We start from the raw sequence: 19356 nt of genomic DNA on the forward strand, positions 1-19356 counted from the left end.
CCCATCTTGCATTGTTGACTTAACTCTTCATTCCCCTAAGTTTCACTCAAGGGGGGTGTTGGTGTAATTATTTATTCTTATAGGATATAATTACACTTTTCCTAAGTTAACTTAGGATAATGCATCTCATCGTAGTTTTTATATGACACACTTAGAGAAGTGTGCACATACAGATGTTGCTTGTAGGATAAATTCCACCTTTTGTGGTCTTATCTTCCTATTACATTCCACATTTGGTGGGTGATCCACCTCTTGTGGAATATTATATTATTTCTCCTACCTACCCCTACATTTTCTTACCTACCATTATTTCTCATTGAGCCACATGTCACGATTGTGTGCCCACATATTCATTTGGCCTTTCCAATATAATCAAGCTCATATTCATCATATTAGTTAATCCAGTTGATCACTTTTGCATATTGATGAGAATACAGTTTTTTCTTGTCAAACTATTGTCTCTCTTTTGTGTGTTTTTCATTGTGTCGTTGATCTTGGAAAAATATCACAAAAGTATTCTAGGTTAAATGTGATGATGATGGCTTCAAAATTGGGTTTGTTCTTAGTTAAGAAGGAACACTGGTTGCTTACTTTAGCGAAAATTAAATGAAGCTAAGGAGAAATATTTAACATATGGTATTAAATTTTATGCATTGGTACAATATTTGAAGGAGTGGATGCATTACTTGATTTCTAAAGTGCTTGTTTCCTAAACATTTAACCATGTACTACAATTCATTAACAAGTAGCACAAACTAAATCAGGGGTATGCAAAATGGGTGAAATACCTTCAAATTTTTAATTTTTTCTTGAAACATAAGAGTGGGATAAGAAAATAAGGTTGTTTATGTATTGAGTCAAATTAGTTTGTTATTATATGAGATTCAAGCTAATATTGTTGGGCTTGAGAGCTTGAAGGACTTATATATGGATGATCCTAATTTTAACAAAGCATATGAAGCTTGCAGTAGTCCTATCAGTAGAGATAAATGATCATGGATTGGTTTTTTTTGTAAGAAGGTTTGTTGTATAAAATATATTTGATTGTACATATCTATAGGGTCAATGAGAGAGAATCTCTTAAAGTAAAAACATTATGACAACTTAGTAGGACATTTTGGACAAGATAAGACTTACCTACAATTGAGTACATAGTATTATTGGTGAATGATGTAGGTTGATGTTAATAAGTATGTGGAGAGATGTTTATTATGCCATCATGCAAAGGGGAGAATTCAAAACACTAGTTTGTACCTACCATTAACAATTCTATTTAGACCATGGGATTCTATAAGTAAGAATTTTGTTATGGGTTTTTCTAAGAATAAAAAAGGAAATGAATTTTTATTTGTAGTTGTGTATAGGTTATCAAAAATGGTTCATTTCATTCCTTGCAAGAGAACTAGTGATGCAACATATATCGCTAATGTTTTTCAAAGAACTAGTGAGATTACATGGTATACCCAAGAGTATAGTATTCCATAGAGACACAAAGTTTCTAGTACATTTTTGTAGTTCCCTTTAAAAGAAGTTGGATACACATTTTAGTTTCAATTCATCTTATCACCCCAAAAGGATGGCAAAATTGACATAGTGAATAGAATTATAGGTAATATGTTGAGGCATCATTTTTGGAACACACCTTGAAATTGGGATATGGCCTTAACATGGGTTGAGTTTTCTTATAATTATTCTTTAAACAAGAGTATAGGCTTTGACCCTTTCTATATTGTCTTTGGCATGCATTGTAGGGGTGTATTTGAACTCAGAGATCTTGATGATGTGAAGAGAAGTAATTATAAGAATACTTTTCTAAAGTCATTAATGACCTTCATGAGAAGGTTAAAATGAGCATAGAAGGAAGTAATAAGAAATAAGAACAAATTATGTTGATATGAATTAGAGATAAGTTCATTTTTTAGGTGAGCAATCTTGGTTTGTCTTATATTAGGAAAGAAAGATTTCCTATAGGTGAATACAACAAACTGAAAATGAAAAGGATAGATCCTTACAAGATACATTGGATGTTTTTAGCTAATAACAATGAGATTAACCTTCCTCTAGGTTGGGAATCTCCCCTATCTTCAATGCAGCTAATTTGTATCACTACAAGAGTGCTAAAGATGAAGTTACAATAGAGGTAGATTTGAAATCCACTAGGGAACAACAAGTGACCAAGCCATTTCCGCTAGAAATTGAGTGCATTTCAGAGAAATAGTTGTTGAAAAAGAATGTTGACAATGAGTATTTCACTTATGTGTTTTTGTTGTGAATATTATTTTGTGTTATCTTTTTGTGATGATACAAAGAATTGAGAAATTTTTATTCTCTTCCATGTTGACCCAAAAATGATTTGCTTCTTCTTATGTACTCTTCTTCATTTGTACTTGTAGCCTCTTTATATTTGGGGGATGAGGTCAATTCAAAAAAATAATATTGATATACATTATTTAACTTATGTTAATATAGAACCTATACCTTTGTTTCCCTTATTTTCTCTTGCATGATATTGTATTTTATTAAGATAAATGGGTTTTATACGGACCTGAAACTCAAATCTAACAAAGAAAAAATATAGTAACTAGAGTCTAACCAGCTACTAATTGTTAGGATAACTAGTGGAAAACTAAAAGGCAGGGTGAATCAGTTGTCAATAGATTATGAGAAATTAAAGCACATAAAACCTTTCACTGGAATAGAAGAAAACATATACTGGAATAGAAAATTAAGCATTAAAGCATCATAGTAAACCAGAGAATCAATAAAATGCATCCATACCATATAACACCATGATTTGTGTGTGGAAAACCTGATAAAGGGAAAAACCATAGTGGGAAACCCTACCCACAGTCAAATGATACTTCTGCAGAAAGTATATGGTCACAATAGGAGCCTACACATGTAGGAAGGCACACTTCCTAGAGCACATTGCTCATCACAATGGAGTCTTACTGACTACAAAAGAGGTTACCCACCTCAAAACAATCAAACAACAATCTGGAAAGAACTACCAGAGATAGCATCAAACTTGCCAAATTATAGTTCCAGTTAAGCTCAATACTAGAGGCCTAAAACCTCTTGCACCAACCCAACTTGATCACCTATGATCAACCAAATCCTCTGCTCATATGATCATTACATTATTTGCTCCTTTCATATCTTCTACAATGAGATCTTACTTATATTTATACAAAATAAAGACTTAAAAAATTAGGTCAGCCACCCAAATGATAATTCAATAAATCCATTACATAAACCCAAACTAAAATCATAGGACATGTCAGCCTGTTTCATGAAACCAATCCATAACCTAGATAGCACTAGACCCAAATTTTATCCACACATGCCAAAGAAATGACTCCAATCAGTCGAGGCATGAACATAATCACCATCAACATCTTGAATCCCTTCTAGAAGCCACACCAACATGACTTATGCATAATATCAAAATATTCAATAAATCTCTGTCCATGAAACCCTTACCGGATCAAGAAAGAAGGCTTACTAGACCATAAGATACCATCTGATCATTTGACCAATACCAACTAACTAAAACACACTTTAGAAGAATATGAGCCATCCATACAAACTTATTGCATCATTCAGAATGTACCGGTAACAATCAACTGATAACCTTTCCAATCCAATCCTTCTACTAGAAGCCGGTAAACAACCATAACAACTAATGTTGACATCAATAATAAAACATCAATGCAACACATATTCGATTCCTTTATATTGCCAACAATCTCCCCCTTTGGCATTGATGGAAACACTAGATGTGAAAAACACCCAAGTGTCAAGAAATGCCAACAATCACTTCTAAAAAATATAGCAATGAATTTTTGAACCAAATACTACCAAACAATACCACCAAACTACAAACAATACTACCAAACTCCCCCTAAGGAGTACAATCAATAGCATTATATCTCTCTCCCTTGATGTCAATTACCCATTTTTCACATATATCTCTCCCCCTTTGACATCAATGCAAAATATATTACATAGATATCAAACAGAATATGAAATCTCTAAATCACAAGGTTGACTACTCCCCTGAGTAGTAGCATGAATCCATCAATCTGGAGAAAAAGATAGCTCGGATAATGTATACCAGACTAATACACATCTACATCATTTAAGTCTCTACCGGAGGGGTAGAAACCCCCAATTTGTCTCTCAAATTCTCAAATGATTCCTGGGACAAAGGTTTAGTGAAGATGTCTGCTATCTATTTTTTAGTATTCACACAAACCAATCTGACTTCTTTTGCTTCCACCTTCTCTTTCAAAAAGTTATACGTGATTGATGTGTGCTTGGTCTTGGAATGAGATACCAAATTTTTTAATATGTGAACATTTATTTCATCCATAGAAATTGAGTGCAATTGGTTGCTGCTACAACATATTCAGCTTCAACAATAGATAAAGAAATGCATGACTGCTTCTTGATGATCCATGAAACTAACTTCTTTCCAAGAAAGAATTCTTCACCAGAAGTGCTCTTCCAGCCATCAACATCTCCTACCCAATTTGCATTTGTATATGCACATAAAGTGAAGTCATTATCTTTAGGGTACCATAAACCATATTCAGTTGTTCCTTGCAAATACCGAAATGTCCTTGTTACTACACTTTCATGATTTTCTCTTGGATTACTTTGATATCTTGATACAATACTGACTGCATTCATTATATCTGGTCTAGTCTGAGTTAAATGTAGGAAACCACCAATCATGGATTTATATCTTGAAGGATTTACTATGGGGATACATCTTTAATTCACAACTTTTCACTTGTAACCATAGGAGTACTAACCAGTTTGGAATTTTCCATACCACATTTCTTCAATAATTCCCTTAGATACTTAGTTTGACAGATAAAAACGCCTTTGTTGGTCTGATTAATCTGAAAACCTAGGAAAAATCTTATTTCACAAGTCATGGAAATTTCAAATTCAATCTTCATATTGTTAGAGAATTCCATGCATAATTTTTCTTCACCTCCAAAAATGATATCATCAACAAATACTTCAATAATTAGAATGTCATCATTAGTGATCTTATAGTATAGGATACCATCAACATTACCTTTTATAAAATTAAGCTTCAAAATATACTTATCCAACCTTGCATACCAAGCTCTAGGAGCTTGTTTTAATCCATATGGAGCTTTCCTTAATCTACAAACCATGTTTTTATCATTTGTCAGTAAAAATCCATCAAGTTGCTCAATAAATAGTTCCTCTTCAAGTTCTCCATTCAGAAATGCACACTTAACATATATTCGATAGACCTTGTAGTTCTTATAGGCTGCATAGGCAAGAAATAGTCTAACAACTTCAATTCTAGCTACCAGTGAAAAAATTTCACCATAATCAATTCCCTCCTTCTAAGAATATCCATTGCAAACCAATCTATCCTTGTTCCTTATAACTTGTCCATCCTCATTCAGTTTGTTTCTAAAAACCCATTTAGTTCCAATAACATTTTAATTTTTAGGCTGGGGAACCAAAGTCCAAGTATTATTCTTTTCTATTTGATCTAATTCTTCTTCGATAGCTTTCATCCAAAATTCATCTTTACAAGCTTCAATTACTGATGCAGGTTCAATCTGAGAAATAAGACATACCTCTTCATTTATCAATCTTCTTCTTATCATAACTCCCTTGTTTTTGTCTCCATTGATCTGATTTTCAAAATGATTTAATCTTACATACCTTGGTGTTTTATGATTTTCAGTTTCTTTGTTCTGTTCTTTAGTTACAGTTGAATTTTTTGATGATGTTGGAGTAATTGGTCCAACATTTTGTTTCAATATAGGCATTACCAAATTAGTTATGATAATTTCCACTACCAGTTCTTTATCATAAGATTTAGCTTGGTCTTTGTGCTGCTCATCCACCTTCACATTAGTACTTTCCACTATTCTCTGCAATCTTTTGTTATAACATCTATATGTTTTTCTTTTAGTTGAGTAACCAAGAAATATTCCTTCATCACATCTAGGATCAAACTTTCCAATTGAATTATCTCTTTTGATATAACATTTACTTCCAAAATTTTGAAATACTTAAGAGTAGGGGAATGACCAAACAATAATTCATAAGGTGTCTTACCAGTATCTCCTTTGATATGAACTTTGTTGAATGTATAAAATATTGTACTTACTGCTTGTCTCCAGTAGATATGAGGCAAATTAGCTTCCATCATCATAGATCTAGATGCATCCAAAATGGTTCTATTCTTCCTTTCCACAATGTCATTTTGCTGAGGTATCCAGGGTGTAGATAACTATCTCCTAATAGCATTTTTCTCACAATAGCTTCTGAACTCACCAGATGTGAATTCACCACCTTGATCTGATCTCAGACACTTGATTTTCATCCCTATCTCTATCTCAACCATAACTTTATAGATCTTGAATTTCTCAAAGGATTCAGATTTCTCCCTTAGAAAAGAAACCCACATCATTATAGAATAGTCAACAATGATTAACATGAAATATCTATCTCATTGAAAGATTCTTGTACTAGCAGGACCACATAGGTCAGCATGAATCAAATCAAGAACATCATTAGATTTATCAAGTATGCTCTTAAAAGAAGTTCTGATTTCCTTACCCATTTGACATTCCTTACATATCGGATTATGAGGCTTCACAATCTTAGGTAGGTCTCTAACTTTACATGACACAACCTATTATGCCATAGCCAACTTTCATCAATGTGTGAAATCAAACATGTATTTTCACCAAAGTTCAAGTGAAAGATGTTACCTTTTGTTTGTGTACCATTTGCAATCTCCAATCCTAATTTGTTAATGATTATGCACTTCCCATCCTTGAATTGTAATTGAAAACCTCTGTCTACCAACTGTCCTACACTCAAAAAATTATACTTTAGACCTTTAACATAATAGACATTATTAGTATTATGCTTACCATTCAATGAAATTATTCCTCTTCCTTTGATCATGTATGCTTTGTCATTACTAAATCTAACTTGACCACCGTCAAATTCTTGTAGGGTTAGAAACTTTCTTTTGTCTCCTATCATATGATCAGAAAATCCACTGTCTATTACCCATTCATCTTTGTCTTTAACTTTTACTACAAGGGCCTTTTCCTCATTTTTGATAACAGGTTCTGGATCATCTTCCTTTATAGCATAAAATACCCAATCTCTTCCATTATCAGATCCACTAGCTAAATATCATGTTGGTTCTTCCTCTAAGTCATCAGTTACTCCTTCCTCATCAACATAGTAGCATGATTTGTCTCTGTTTCTCCTATACTTATTCTTGATGTGATAATTAGGGTGTGTAAGGGAAAAAATAAGACTAAATATGGAAACCCTAATCCCACTCTTATACACACTCATGGAATATGAAAGAGCCTAAGGAGGTAACACACATCAACTAATTCTTATGAGAAAGAGAGAGCCATGGATTACCTCTTAGGTTTTCTATTTCTTTGCTATAAATGAGAGAGAGGAATGATGCAAAATGCAATCTAACCTAGAAATGAAGTAAGCAAGACAATCCTAATCTGAGAATGCAGATCAAAGAACAACTGATACACTACTGAAAAGTATAGATTAGAAGGAAAAATCAAAGGTACAACTATGTCTAAAGTCTAAGCAGAAATGTTCAGGACCAGGGTGCCACACCACTATCCCGATTCTACAATTTTGGGGCTGCAACTGATAGGACGGATTATGAGATCTGTAAGTTGTTGTTCTGCCAAGTCCTGCTGATAAAGGCTAGGACCAGGGTGCCATGCCACTATCTTGGGTAGGACCAGGGTTCCACGCCCCTATCCTTGACAAATGGTTGCACTTCTGAGATTTTTGGGTGGTGTAGATACCTATTCCAGATCTATACCTGCTTCTGGATTCTTGTTTCTACACTTGCAACTGAAAAGGGAAGGTTTGGAGTGGATATATAGGATTTTTCCTTATTCAAACCCCTGTGTTGGTGATTTCCACCTCCATGAATAGCCGATAATATACTAGAAATGTGTGTGCAAGAACCTTGTGTATATGCATGATCCTAAGAATGAAAGTAAACAACCTAGAGCAACTCTAAAGAGTAAACCCTAATTGCTTATAATTGATAAAGTAAATACTCTAAATATATGATGCAAAGTGATCTAAAGCATTAATATGAATCAAAATTAAGATTATTCAAAGATCTGTAAACAACATGAAACAATACCCAACCCCAAGGGAGAGGTACAAGCCAATCATTGGTCAGTGATCTCCTATTGATCTTCTACATCTTCAAAAAGCCCCCAATTGATAAAATAATTCTTGATGAATGTTTGAAGGTTGACTGTTGAATATTATTGAAGACTTCAAAGATCTACTCTTTCCCTACAAAGAAAGCTCTAATACTCCAAAAAACCCGTTCTTAGATCCTTAGCCGAAGACCCCTTCAAAATGAAGAAAGAGAGCTCTTAAGTATGAAACCCTAGATCTTAATTTCATGTTTAGGCCAACCTAGAATTTGAATTTCTCGCTGATATTTTTGGGTTAATCATTATCATATCATAGGATTGTGCTCTTGAAATTTTGGGAAAAAAGTTGCGGACCATGTGCGTTCCCACCACGGTCCGACCAACTTTTCACCAAATTTTTGGGGCCGTTAGATATGATGATATTAGAGCACATCCCAAAGTTACAACTGATTTAGAGATCTTTTGAGATACAAAATCAGGCCTAAATGGTTAAAATAAGACATAATTAGAGTTTATGTTTAAGTGATTCATTGGAGGAATAAAATGAAACGGGGCACACTTAGGGTAAAGGGCCCAACTTTGTAATGTGTAAAGTGATGCGACATGAACTTAAATTAAATTAAATTAATTAATTAAATGCTTAAAGGGGAATGAGAAATGCAAGATGCAAAACACACTAAGGTGGGTGCTAACCTAAGTGTGAAATTATACCACCTCAGCAAGGGTGTACAATTTACGACACTACACAGGGTTAGGCTTAAAATATATTCTTGCTCTTTCCTCCAACTTTGAATTCTTTTCAAGGCATCTAGATGCAAAGTGACCTATCTTATTACATGCAAAACATTTGAAAGGAGATTTTCCTTCATACTTACTTCCTGTCAAACCTTTAGGTATCCTTCTAGAAAATAGGGTTTCAATTTGCTTAAGCTCTTCATCTTCTTTTCTTATCTCTTCCAATTCCTTTTCATATAAAACTTTCCAATCTTGTTTGTCGGTTGATGATGTAAATGCCTTGAATGAACTATCAATCTTTGTAGCTCCAGGAGGACCAAATTCTTCAAGCTCAAAAGCAAATATCTTCCCAACAAGAGTATCTCTATTAACAGAAATATTAAGCATAGTTCTTAGCTCATTAATTGTAATTACCTTCATCTTGTATGTTGCTGGAAAAACCCTTAATACTTTTGAAACAATATCTTCTTCTCTTAGAGCTCCACAACAACACTGAATTCCCAATACAATTTCATTTACTCTTTCCATGAATGCATAAATTCTTTCATCTTCCTCCATCTTTAAGTTTTCATATCTTACCCGGTAACATTCAAATTTTGCAATTTTAACAATGAGATCACCTTCATTTAGAGCCTCCAACTTGTCCCATATATCTTTTGCCGATGATTTATCTGATAATCCCATGATCTTCTAGTTTGATAAGGCACTTAATGGGGCTTCTCTAGCTTTGTAGTCATTTTCAATGTTCTTATCCAAGTCTACCGGTACAGGATTGCTAGATGTCAGATCATGAGGAGTGTAACCTTTATGAGTAATTTCCCAAATTTCCTTCCCAATGCATCTTAAATAAGATTCCATCTGTATCTTCCATACTCCATAGTTTGTTGCATCAAGCCTAGGGATATCCTTATGGAAAATAGTAGGTTAACTACTAGATGCCATAGGATCTTCCTCAAGTGGTTAAGCTTCACCAAAAATAGGATCAAGCTCTGATACCAATTGTTAGGATAACCAGTGGACAACTGATAGCGGGGTGAATCAATTGTCAATAGATTATGAGAAATTAAAGCACATAAAACCTTTTACTGGAATAGCAGAAAACATATACTAGAATAGAAGATTAAGCATTAAAGCATAATATTAAACCAAATAAAAAAATACCATGCATCCATGCCACATAAAAACATGATTTGTATGTGGAAAACTCGGTAAAGGGAAAAACCACAGTGGGAAACCCTACCCACAATCAAATGATACTTCTACAGAAAGTATGTGATTACAATAGGGGCCTACACATGCAGGAAGGCACACTACCTAGAGAAAACTTCTCATCATAATGGAGTCTCATTGACTACAAAAGAGGTTAACCACCTCAAAAAAATCGGAGAATAATCTGGAAAAGAAGAACTGCCAGAGATAGCATCAAACATGCCAGATTATAGTTCTTATTAAGCTCAATACCAGAGGCCTAAAACCTCTTGCACCAACCCAACTCAATCACTTATGATCAACCAGATGCTCTAATCATATGATCATTATATTACTCGCTCCTTGCATATCTTCTACAATGAGATCTTACATATATTTATACAAAACTGGGACCTAAATAATTAGGTTGGCCACCCAAATGATAATTCAGTAAATTCATTATATAAACCTAAAATAAAATCATAAGACATGTCGGCCTATGGCCAAACAAATATCATCCAACCAAAAAAACATCCTGGAAGTGCATCAAGAGGATCAATAACACGTTTCATGAAACTGGTCCATAACCTAGATAGCATCGGACCCAAATTAGATCCGCACATGCCAAAACAATGACTCCAATCAGTCGGGGCATGAACATAATCACCATCAGTATCTTGAATCCCTTCTAGAAGTCACACCAACACCACTTATGCACAATATCAAAAATATTCAATAAAGTTTTGTCGATGAAACCCTGGTGCAGGAGCACCATCTATGAAGGAATGAACATAGGACAAGATGATCTTCTATTAGCCTAGAATGAATGTAATAAGACCCTATGGGTCCTTTTTGTATTTCAATGTCCTAGGAGTGTGACAAGTTTGTCCAGGATTGGGTCAAATTGTCAACTAGGGGCTTGTAGAGAAAATTGAGTCAATAAGGGTCACAATGGTCTAAATTGGGGGATCAAGTGGCCAAAGGTTTATTTGAGTCATTTTTGATGTTTTAGAATCAAATGTAATCATTTTGGGGGACTATGATAGTCAGGAGTCTAAGTTGGTTGAATAATGCAAAAAATGTCATATTGTTAATTTGTTATCATGACAATTTTGTGGAAGGTGTCCAGTCAAATATGCCTAATAGCCCTATTAGGTCTACTAGTGCAGTATAGGTTGGGATATTTGCATGTTGGTCTTGAACCTAAAGGTGAGATATTTTTAATAACTCCAAAAAGGGTGTCTGAAAATATAATTTATTTTCCTATATCCTCAAGGTGTTTGAAAATATAATTTTTTTTCCTATATCCATAGGGTGTCAAAAGTTATCACCTGATTCCTTCAAATGGAGGCCCAATTGCAATTAGGTCTGTTTGGGGGAAAGTGAGTCAAAATTGATGTTCCAAAGGGTCTAAACCATAAAATCATGTTTCATTTATGTTAATTTGTTGTGAGAACACCCCTCTAAGGGTTGTTGTATTGAATTGGTCAAGTGGGCCTTTCAAATCCCTAGAGCCTAGTAGTAGTCCACTCATGTATGCAAGGGTGTGTGTAGTCACACAAGACTTGAGAGTGTTAGTTGTTTGTAAGGGGACTTAATGGATCCTTTGAGTCTCCCAAGGTATTGTTTAGTGTCATTGAATCATTGCTTGACTTGTTGATGTGTAAGGACCCTTTGGTAGTAGGGATTTGGTTGAGTTTGTGAGCCTTAGAGGTTGGTTGGGTCAAGGTTATCCTTTTAGTCTATTGCATCCTCATCATATTTGTATTAGAGAAGGATTTTGAAGATCACCTGGGTGGTGTGGTCTTAGTGTATGTCAGAGGAAGAGATTGAAATAGGGGCTGACAAAATGCCTCCTAAGAGTATGTCACAAGATGCGGTGAACAAGTTGATTCAAGATATGGTTGAGTCCAAGCTTGAAGAATTGAAAAAGACTAAGGGTAAGGGTAAGGAAGATGGAAGCGACAATGATGAAGAAGGGGATAAAGAATATGGGGAAGGCCTTAAGTGGGTAGAGGGGATACGTGCAGATTAGAGGGTATTTGTAGATGCCTTGAGGTTAGTCAATAAGGACACCATTGACGGGTTTCCCACATATAGTGGAAGTATGGAAGATGAAGAGGTGATAGATTGGATTGAGTCATTGACCAAATATTTTGAGTACAAAGAAATCCCTTAAGATAAGAGAGTCAAGTTGACAAAGACAAGGTTTAAGGGGTCTTCTCTTACATAGTGGAACTATGTACAAGGGGAGAGAGTTAAGGAGTGAAAGAGTATGATAACCTCCTAGGAAAAGATGAAAGCGAAAGTCAAGACACAATTCATGCCCATTTTCTATGAAGTGCAGATGTATAAAAAGTTGGAGAACCTTGGATAGAGAAACCTTGATGTGAATTCATATATGGAGGAGTTTCATAAACTCAGACTCAGATCAAAGAGACAAGAAGAGGAATCAGAGAAAGTGGCTAGGTACTTGAACGACCTAAGAATGAACATCCAAGATGAGATCAATATTTTAGCACTAGAGACAGTGAATAAGTGTTTTCAATTGGCCCTAAGGGAAGAAGAGAAACTAAGGAGAACAAGTGAGCAGGGTAATAGAGGTAAAGGAGGGAGAAGTTTCAGAGGCAGAGGCAGTTTTGGAGGAAGAAGTTTCAACCAAAGGTCTAGTGGTGAGTCTAACCAAGGAGAGAGATTTGGGGACTCAAGTAGCAAAGGAAGCTACCATGGGAGAAGACCTAATGGAAGAGGTGGGACAAATGGATTGGGGAGAGGATCCAATTTCTCTAGTATGAGATGCGATAACTACAATCAGATGGGACACCCAGCCTAAAAGTATCCAGAGAAGGCCTAAACTTCTTAGGGTGGTGAGAGGAGAACCACTTTGACTTAAGAAGATGCAAGGAGTATGACATCTCCTGAAGTGAATTTGACATCAGAGATGGGAGAGAACCTAATGATCAAAAGGACACTACTCAAGGAACCAATGAAGACTGAGCCACCCCAAAGAAAGGCTTTGTTTAAAGTCAATTGCATTATTCAAGGTAAGTTTTGTAAAGTTGTCATAGATTCAGGGTCTACTGATAACATTGTATCTTTGGAAGTAGTAAACAAGTTGGACTTGGAGAGGATACCCCATAGTTGTATATATAGGGTCATTTGGTTGAACAAGGGGAAAAACATAGTCATTAATGAACAAGCATGGGTAGAGTTCAATATTGGCAGGTATAAGGATAAAATCTTGTATGAAATCCTTCCAAAGGATGCTTGCCATCTTTTGCTTGGCAAACCATGGTAGTTTGATAGAAAGATTCATCATGATGGAGAAAATGATGCTTACTCTTTCCAAAAGGATGGTGTGACTTTTAGGATATAGTTAGTGGTAGAAGAGGACCCATAACATGTAGGATCTAGTGTGATGATGGTGGGAGAAAAAGAGTTCCTAGATACACTAAAGGAGGAAGGTGGGGTAGGTTTTGCTTTGATTGTGAAGCCCAAGGAAGAAAGGAAGAAGGATGTGAGTGAGGTAGGACCCAAGAAGGCCAAGGAGCTTCTTGTGAAGTACAAAGGAGTGGTTGCAGAAGATATGCCTGATTCCCTACCACCTATTAGAGATATTAGTCATCAGATTGACCTCATACCAAGAGCAGTATTCCCTAACGAGGCATCATATAAAATGACCCCACAACAAAATGAAGAGATAACAAGGCAAATTTAAAAGCTCTTAGATAAAGCATTGGTGAGAAAGAGCCTTAGGCCATGTGCGATACCTATTGTTTTATCCCCAAAGAAGGATGGGAAATGGAGGATTTGTACTGATTCTATGGATATCAATAGGATAACTATTAGATATAGGTTTCCTATTCCTAGGATAGAGGATCTAATGGATTATTTGGGGGGGGGGACTACCTATTTCTCAAAGATTGACCTCAAGAGTGGGTACCATCAAATAAGGATAAGAGAGGGGGATGAATGGAAGACTTCATTTAAAACCAATGAAGGGTTGTATGAGTGGCTTGTGATGCCTTTTGGTCTTTCAAATGCCCCTAGCACCTTTATCAGACTAATGAATGAAGTGTTGCAAAAGTTTATAGGGAAATTTGTGGTAGTCTACCTTGATGACATATTGGTGTTCAGTAGGAGCAAGGAGGATCATTTGAAACACTTGGAGATAGTCTTGAAGTTGATGATAAACTTAGAAAAGTGTGACTTCATGAAGCAGGAGTTGGTGACTGATGGCCAAACTAAGGTTGTCAATAGGTCATTGAGAAATATTCTTAGATGTTTGACAAAGGAGCATGGAAGTAGTTGGGATGTGGTGATACCTTAGGCAGAGTATGCCTATAATGATTCAACTAACAAAAGTATAGGTTTGAGTCCTTTTGAGGTTGTGTATGGTAGTCACCCAAAAGGAGTTTTTGAATTGAGAGATGTTCAGGGGTTGGACAAGAGGAGTGGACATGCTGATGAGTTTGCAGAGGCTATGAAAGAGGTGCACCAACAAGTCAGAGATACCCTACAACAAAACAACCAAAATATTAAGGCAAGAGTGGATCAGAGAAGGAGAGATGTGCAGTACCAAGTGGGTGACATGGTCATGGTTTATCTTAGCAAGGACATGTTTCCCAAGGGAAGCCATAGAAAGTTTATGATGAGAAGGATTGGACCTTGTAAAATTTTGGAGAAATATTGTCCTAATGCTTATAAAATTGAACTCCCTGATGATATTGCTATTTCACCTATATTTAATGTTTCTGATCTAACATTGTATAGGATTCCTACTACAGGAGAAGGTGCAGGTGAATCTATTCAAGAAAGTGAAGAATTGATACAACACTTACCACCTAAGGAGTTGCCTAAGATGGACTACATTCTGGATAGTAGGGAAGCCAAGAAGACAAGGCATAAGACCTATTTTGGGCACTTGGTTAAATGACAAGGCATTCCCGATTCACAAGCTACATGGATGTTGGAGGAAGATATCAAGAAGTAGGGTGGTGATTTGTAACAGTTGGTCTCTAAGAGGACTTGAGACAAATTTCAGCTGAGGAGTATGGTGTAGGAGCACTGCCATGCCCAGACTTTTGGGCAAAAATGCAATAGCAATTTTTTTTTAAACAACACTAAAATACTTGATGTTCTACGTTCAAAAGATGAGATAACTTAGTTAGTTTACACTAACAGTTAACTCATGTGTCATTAAGAATGAGTTCCTAAAGAGAGAGATAATTTATTCAATTTAATTAGGATACTTAAGTCTTATCTCAATCTCCTAAACGATTTAATAACAAATTAGATTTTAATTTACTTAAAATTACACGGAACACCATTATCTAAAACTAAAATATTTAACCTTATAAAATCATCACAACTTAATTAATTAATTAATTAATTTGCCCAAATAAATCCTCTGATTAGATTAAGAGTTAATATTAATCCCTGGTAATATTTAAATAACTCCAAAATTCATTAAATTAACATTAATATAATTCTATGCATTAATAATAATTAAATAGGCAATTAATCTAAACGCCTCCAATGTCCTTAAATAACTATATTAAGTTGACCTAGAAATTAAATCTTCCTATAGGTTAAATCAATCATTATAAATGAAAATTAATCAAATACAATTAAATTACCCCTTAGATAAAAGTTAATAAAAATTAAACAAATATATATATATATATATATATATATATATATATATTTGCATATAAATATATATTTGCAAATATATATATATATATATATATATATATATATATATATATAATAATAGTCTAACCAAAAAAATAAACCCCAATATTCTTTTATAAAAATAACTAAACTCTAAAATAAATAATAAACCCCTCCCCCACACAATAATAAAATTACTTTATTAATAATGGGGAAATTTGCCCCCCCAAATCACTTATTAAAAAAATAACCTCAATCCCACTTTTATTATTTCATTCTACTTTTTCTAACCCTAACCCTAATTCGGGTTAGGTTTTTCACTTTAATCTTGCAACATACATTCTCTTCTTTTTGTCTCTTTTTTATTAATCCCTAACTAAGTTAGGGTTTAATTTTTTATTTTTTTTAATAGGGCGAAATACGTTATGGTTCAAGGCATGATAATGAGGGTCTGCAAGGTGGCAGAAGGAGGATTGGGGAGCCAAGGTGGTGCCATGGTAGTCTCCAGAGTGGGCGTGACCCATAATGGTGGTCGAAGCCGCACCTGTGGGTCATGGCCTGCAATGGCGGCCAAAGTCATCCCTGCAGGTCATGGCCCATAGTGCGGTTGAAGCTGCCCCTGTGGGTTGTGACCTGTAGTAGCAACCGAGGCCGTCACTATGGGTCGCCACCCACAACGTGGCTGAGCCCCCCCACTGTGGGTGGCTTCGCGGCCCACCGCGGAGACACTCACAATAGGGTTTTTTTTTTTATATATAGATTTTGTTTTAAAAGATGCTTCCTTTTATATATATATAATCAATGTTCATAACATACTGTGCAAGTTATATATATATATATATATATATATATATATATATATATATATATATATATATATATATATAGGGGCAAGGATAGAGGTAAAATCTGATGTATTTTTTCATATACACAGATCAACTATTTTTTTTGTTTAAATCAGCAACTTTCGTTATATATATATATTTTAGCAAATACATTTATAGTGAATAGGATTAATTTATTTATTAGCAACATTTATATTTCTTTATTATATTTAAATGTGTATATTCTTGTATGAAAACATACACTCACTGTGAAAACACAATTAGCTTCCTTTTTTATTTATCGTTCCAGATTAGAATGATACATCAGCATGTTGAATGTGTGAATATATATAAACATTTATTGTGCAAGAGTATTTTCCAAAATAGACTATATTAACAACATTTTATTTTCAAGTAAAATATATATGTATTTTCTTAAAGGAGACCTCACTGAAAAATAGCTAGAATAGTATATTGTAATAGTAATGATTTTATTTTCTTTAAGAATAACCAACAATATAACTTAGTGTACTTATTGAATAAATCACAAGATTTAAATATGAACTTTAACTTTCTAATTTTACATTTTGCTAAATAATTATTCAGCACTACATGTTTAGAATTCATACTAAGCAAGTTTACACCGTAAAACTAAGTAAAGAGATAAAGCTGCATTTTATTTAAATGTTTATCTACCTTTTATCTTTATATATATATATTTCTTTTTTCAATAGACATTGAAAAAGAAATAAGTTTCCATTTCCTACTCCGTTTCATGATAATAAATAACAATATAGGAATACTATTCAAATGCTTCTTTGATATGAATATACAACAAAGTAAATATACAATCTTTTCTTTTTGAATCCACTTTACAATAATATCAAGATTACAACTTCAAGACTCTCTCACATTTCTACAAGAATGAGGGCTTGTTACAATACATATTTTTAGAATTCCAAATGAATCTAATAGGAGGCTTTGCACAGGGACTAGGCTTTTCTCCATCTTTTATCCCAAATGAAAACCTGAAAATAAAACTGATATGTTGTGACCATGGAGGCTCACCTCCCAACCTAGGCTTACAAGAAGCCACCCCCAAGCTAGGAGAACCGAGGCTAAACGGGTTACAAACAAACTCAACCATATAAGCAAGAAGAAATTAAACACACATGAACTCCCAGCCCAAGTATTTACATTGTCACTATGTGACTAACTTTGTGGGGTGAAGGTGGACCAAACACCTAGAGGAGATCTGCAAGATAGAGGAACAAATTCCTTCACAAGGCTACCAAAATACAACCAAATCAAGTCACATACTTGGCCCAAAACAAACCTTATGTCCCTCATGGCTTACAAGCCCATATCTCCCCTTATGACCCCCTTTTGCATAAGCATAAAAATAATGCAGCAAGGGTTCCATAACCCTTGTGTATCTCTCTCTTCTAAGAAGAGAGTCTCTACACTCATAGGCTATCAAGCAGCCCTTCACCCCAAGGCTACTCTACCCTCCCAAGGATGAGTATGGCCTTGAAACACCCATAACACAAAATTCTCACACAACTCACAAAAAAACAAACACAAAGAAGGAACTCAACATTCAACTCCACAAAATACATAAACAAAAAAAGCTAAATACAAAAATACTTTTCCTTCACATTAACAATGGTATTCGAAATGCATGGAAAAACACTACCAACCTTTGATCCTACAAATGGTATAAGGAATGGTTTAAGGAGAGCTTCCCAATCCACTAGTCTTTTCTTCCCAAAACTTAAAATGCAACCTCTAAATCCAAATTTTGAATAACAACTCTAAGTCTCCAAAATTGGAGAGTGGGTGATCAAAATCCTAAGTTTGAATCCCTTCCCTAAGTAGACTCTTCTTACACTTTCCAACCTCCTTGGAAAGGATGTGAGATCTCATAGGTTGGTCTTCCCAACCTCTTACATGTTTTCTAAAAATGGAAACTGAAAAAGGTAAGATAAAGTGGGGAAGAACAACTATCACTCAAATGGAAGGTTGTCTAACGAAGGAGAAATCCTCAAAAGTTGAATTTTTGTCCATCTTGGAAACCTCATGTTTGAGGTGACTTGAAAGTCAGATGTGAGTGGTCACATGGTTAAAATTGACCTTTACCCATAGGTATAACATATGGGCCTTCAAAATTGCCCTAAACCTAATCTTAGGAGTTAGTTTGTGGTACAAGAGCACATACTTTTTAACCAGTTTGTTGATGCATTTTCAAAATTAAGGCGTGAGTCCATATTTTATATTAGTGTTTGAATGATGGGCTAATTAGAGGCCCACATGTGTGTTTGATAGTCATTTGAAGGGTGATTGTCACCAAGGTTGTTTGTTTTCACAAATTTGGCCAATGAGCCCTTGTAAGCCTAAAATGGCATAAATTTGCATTATGATATAAAATGTCTTGTAAAGCCTCATTAGGCATATAGGAATGTCATTTTGATGTTAGGGAGTCATCCTAGGAGGTTTAGTATGAGTAGAAAGGCATAAAAGGAAAAAATGCACATTCTAGCAAAAGTTGTCATTGTTGCTTGATAACTTTTTACAACTTTTTGAGCAACTTTGCATTTTTGAGCAAATTGGTGGTTAGGAAACCAATGAAGAGTTGGTTATGATCAAGATAGAATATAAAATTCTCCTTTAATGATTGTACATAGGTTGGTAAA

This window comes from Cryptomeria japonica, chromosome 1 (genome assembly GCF_030272615.1).
Source record: "Cryptomeria japonica chromosome 1, Sugi_1.0, whole genome shotgun sequence".
NCBI classification, from domain to species: Eukaryota; Viridiplantae; Streptophyta; class Pinopsida; order Cupressales; family Cupressaceae; genus Cryptomeria; species Cryptomeria japonica.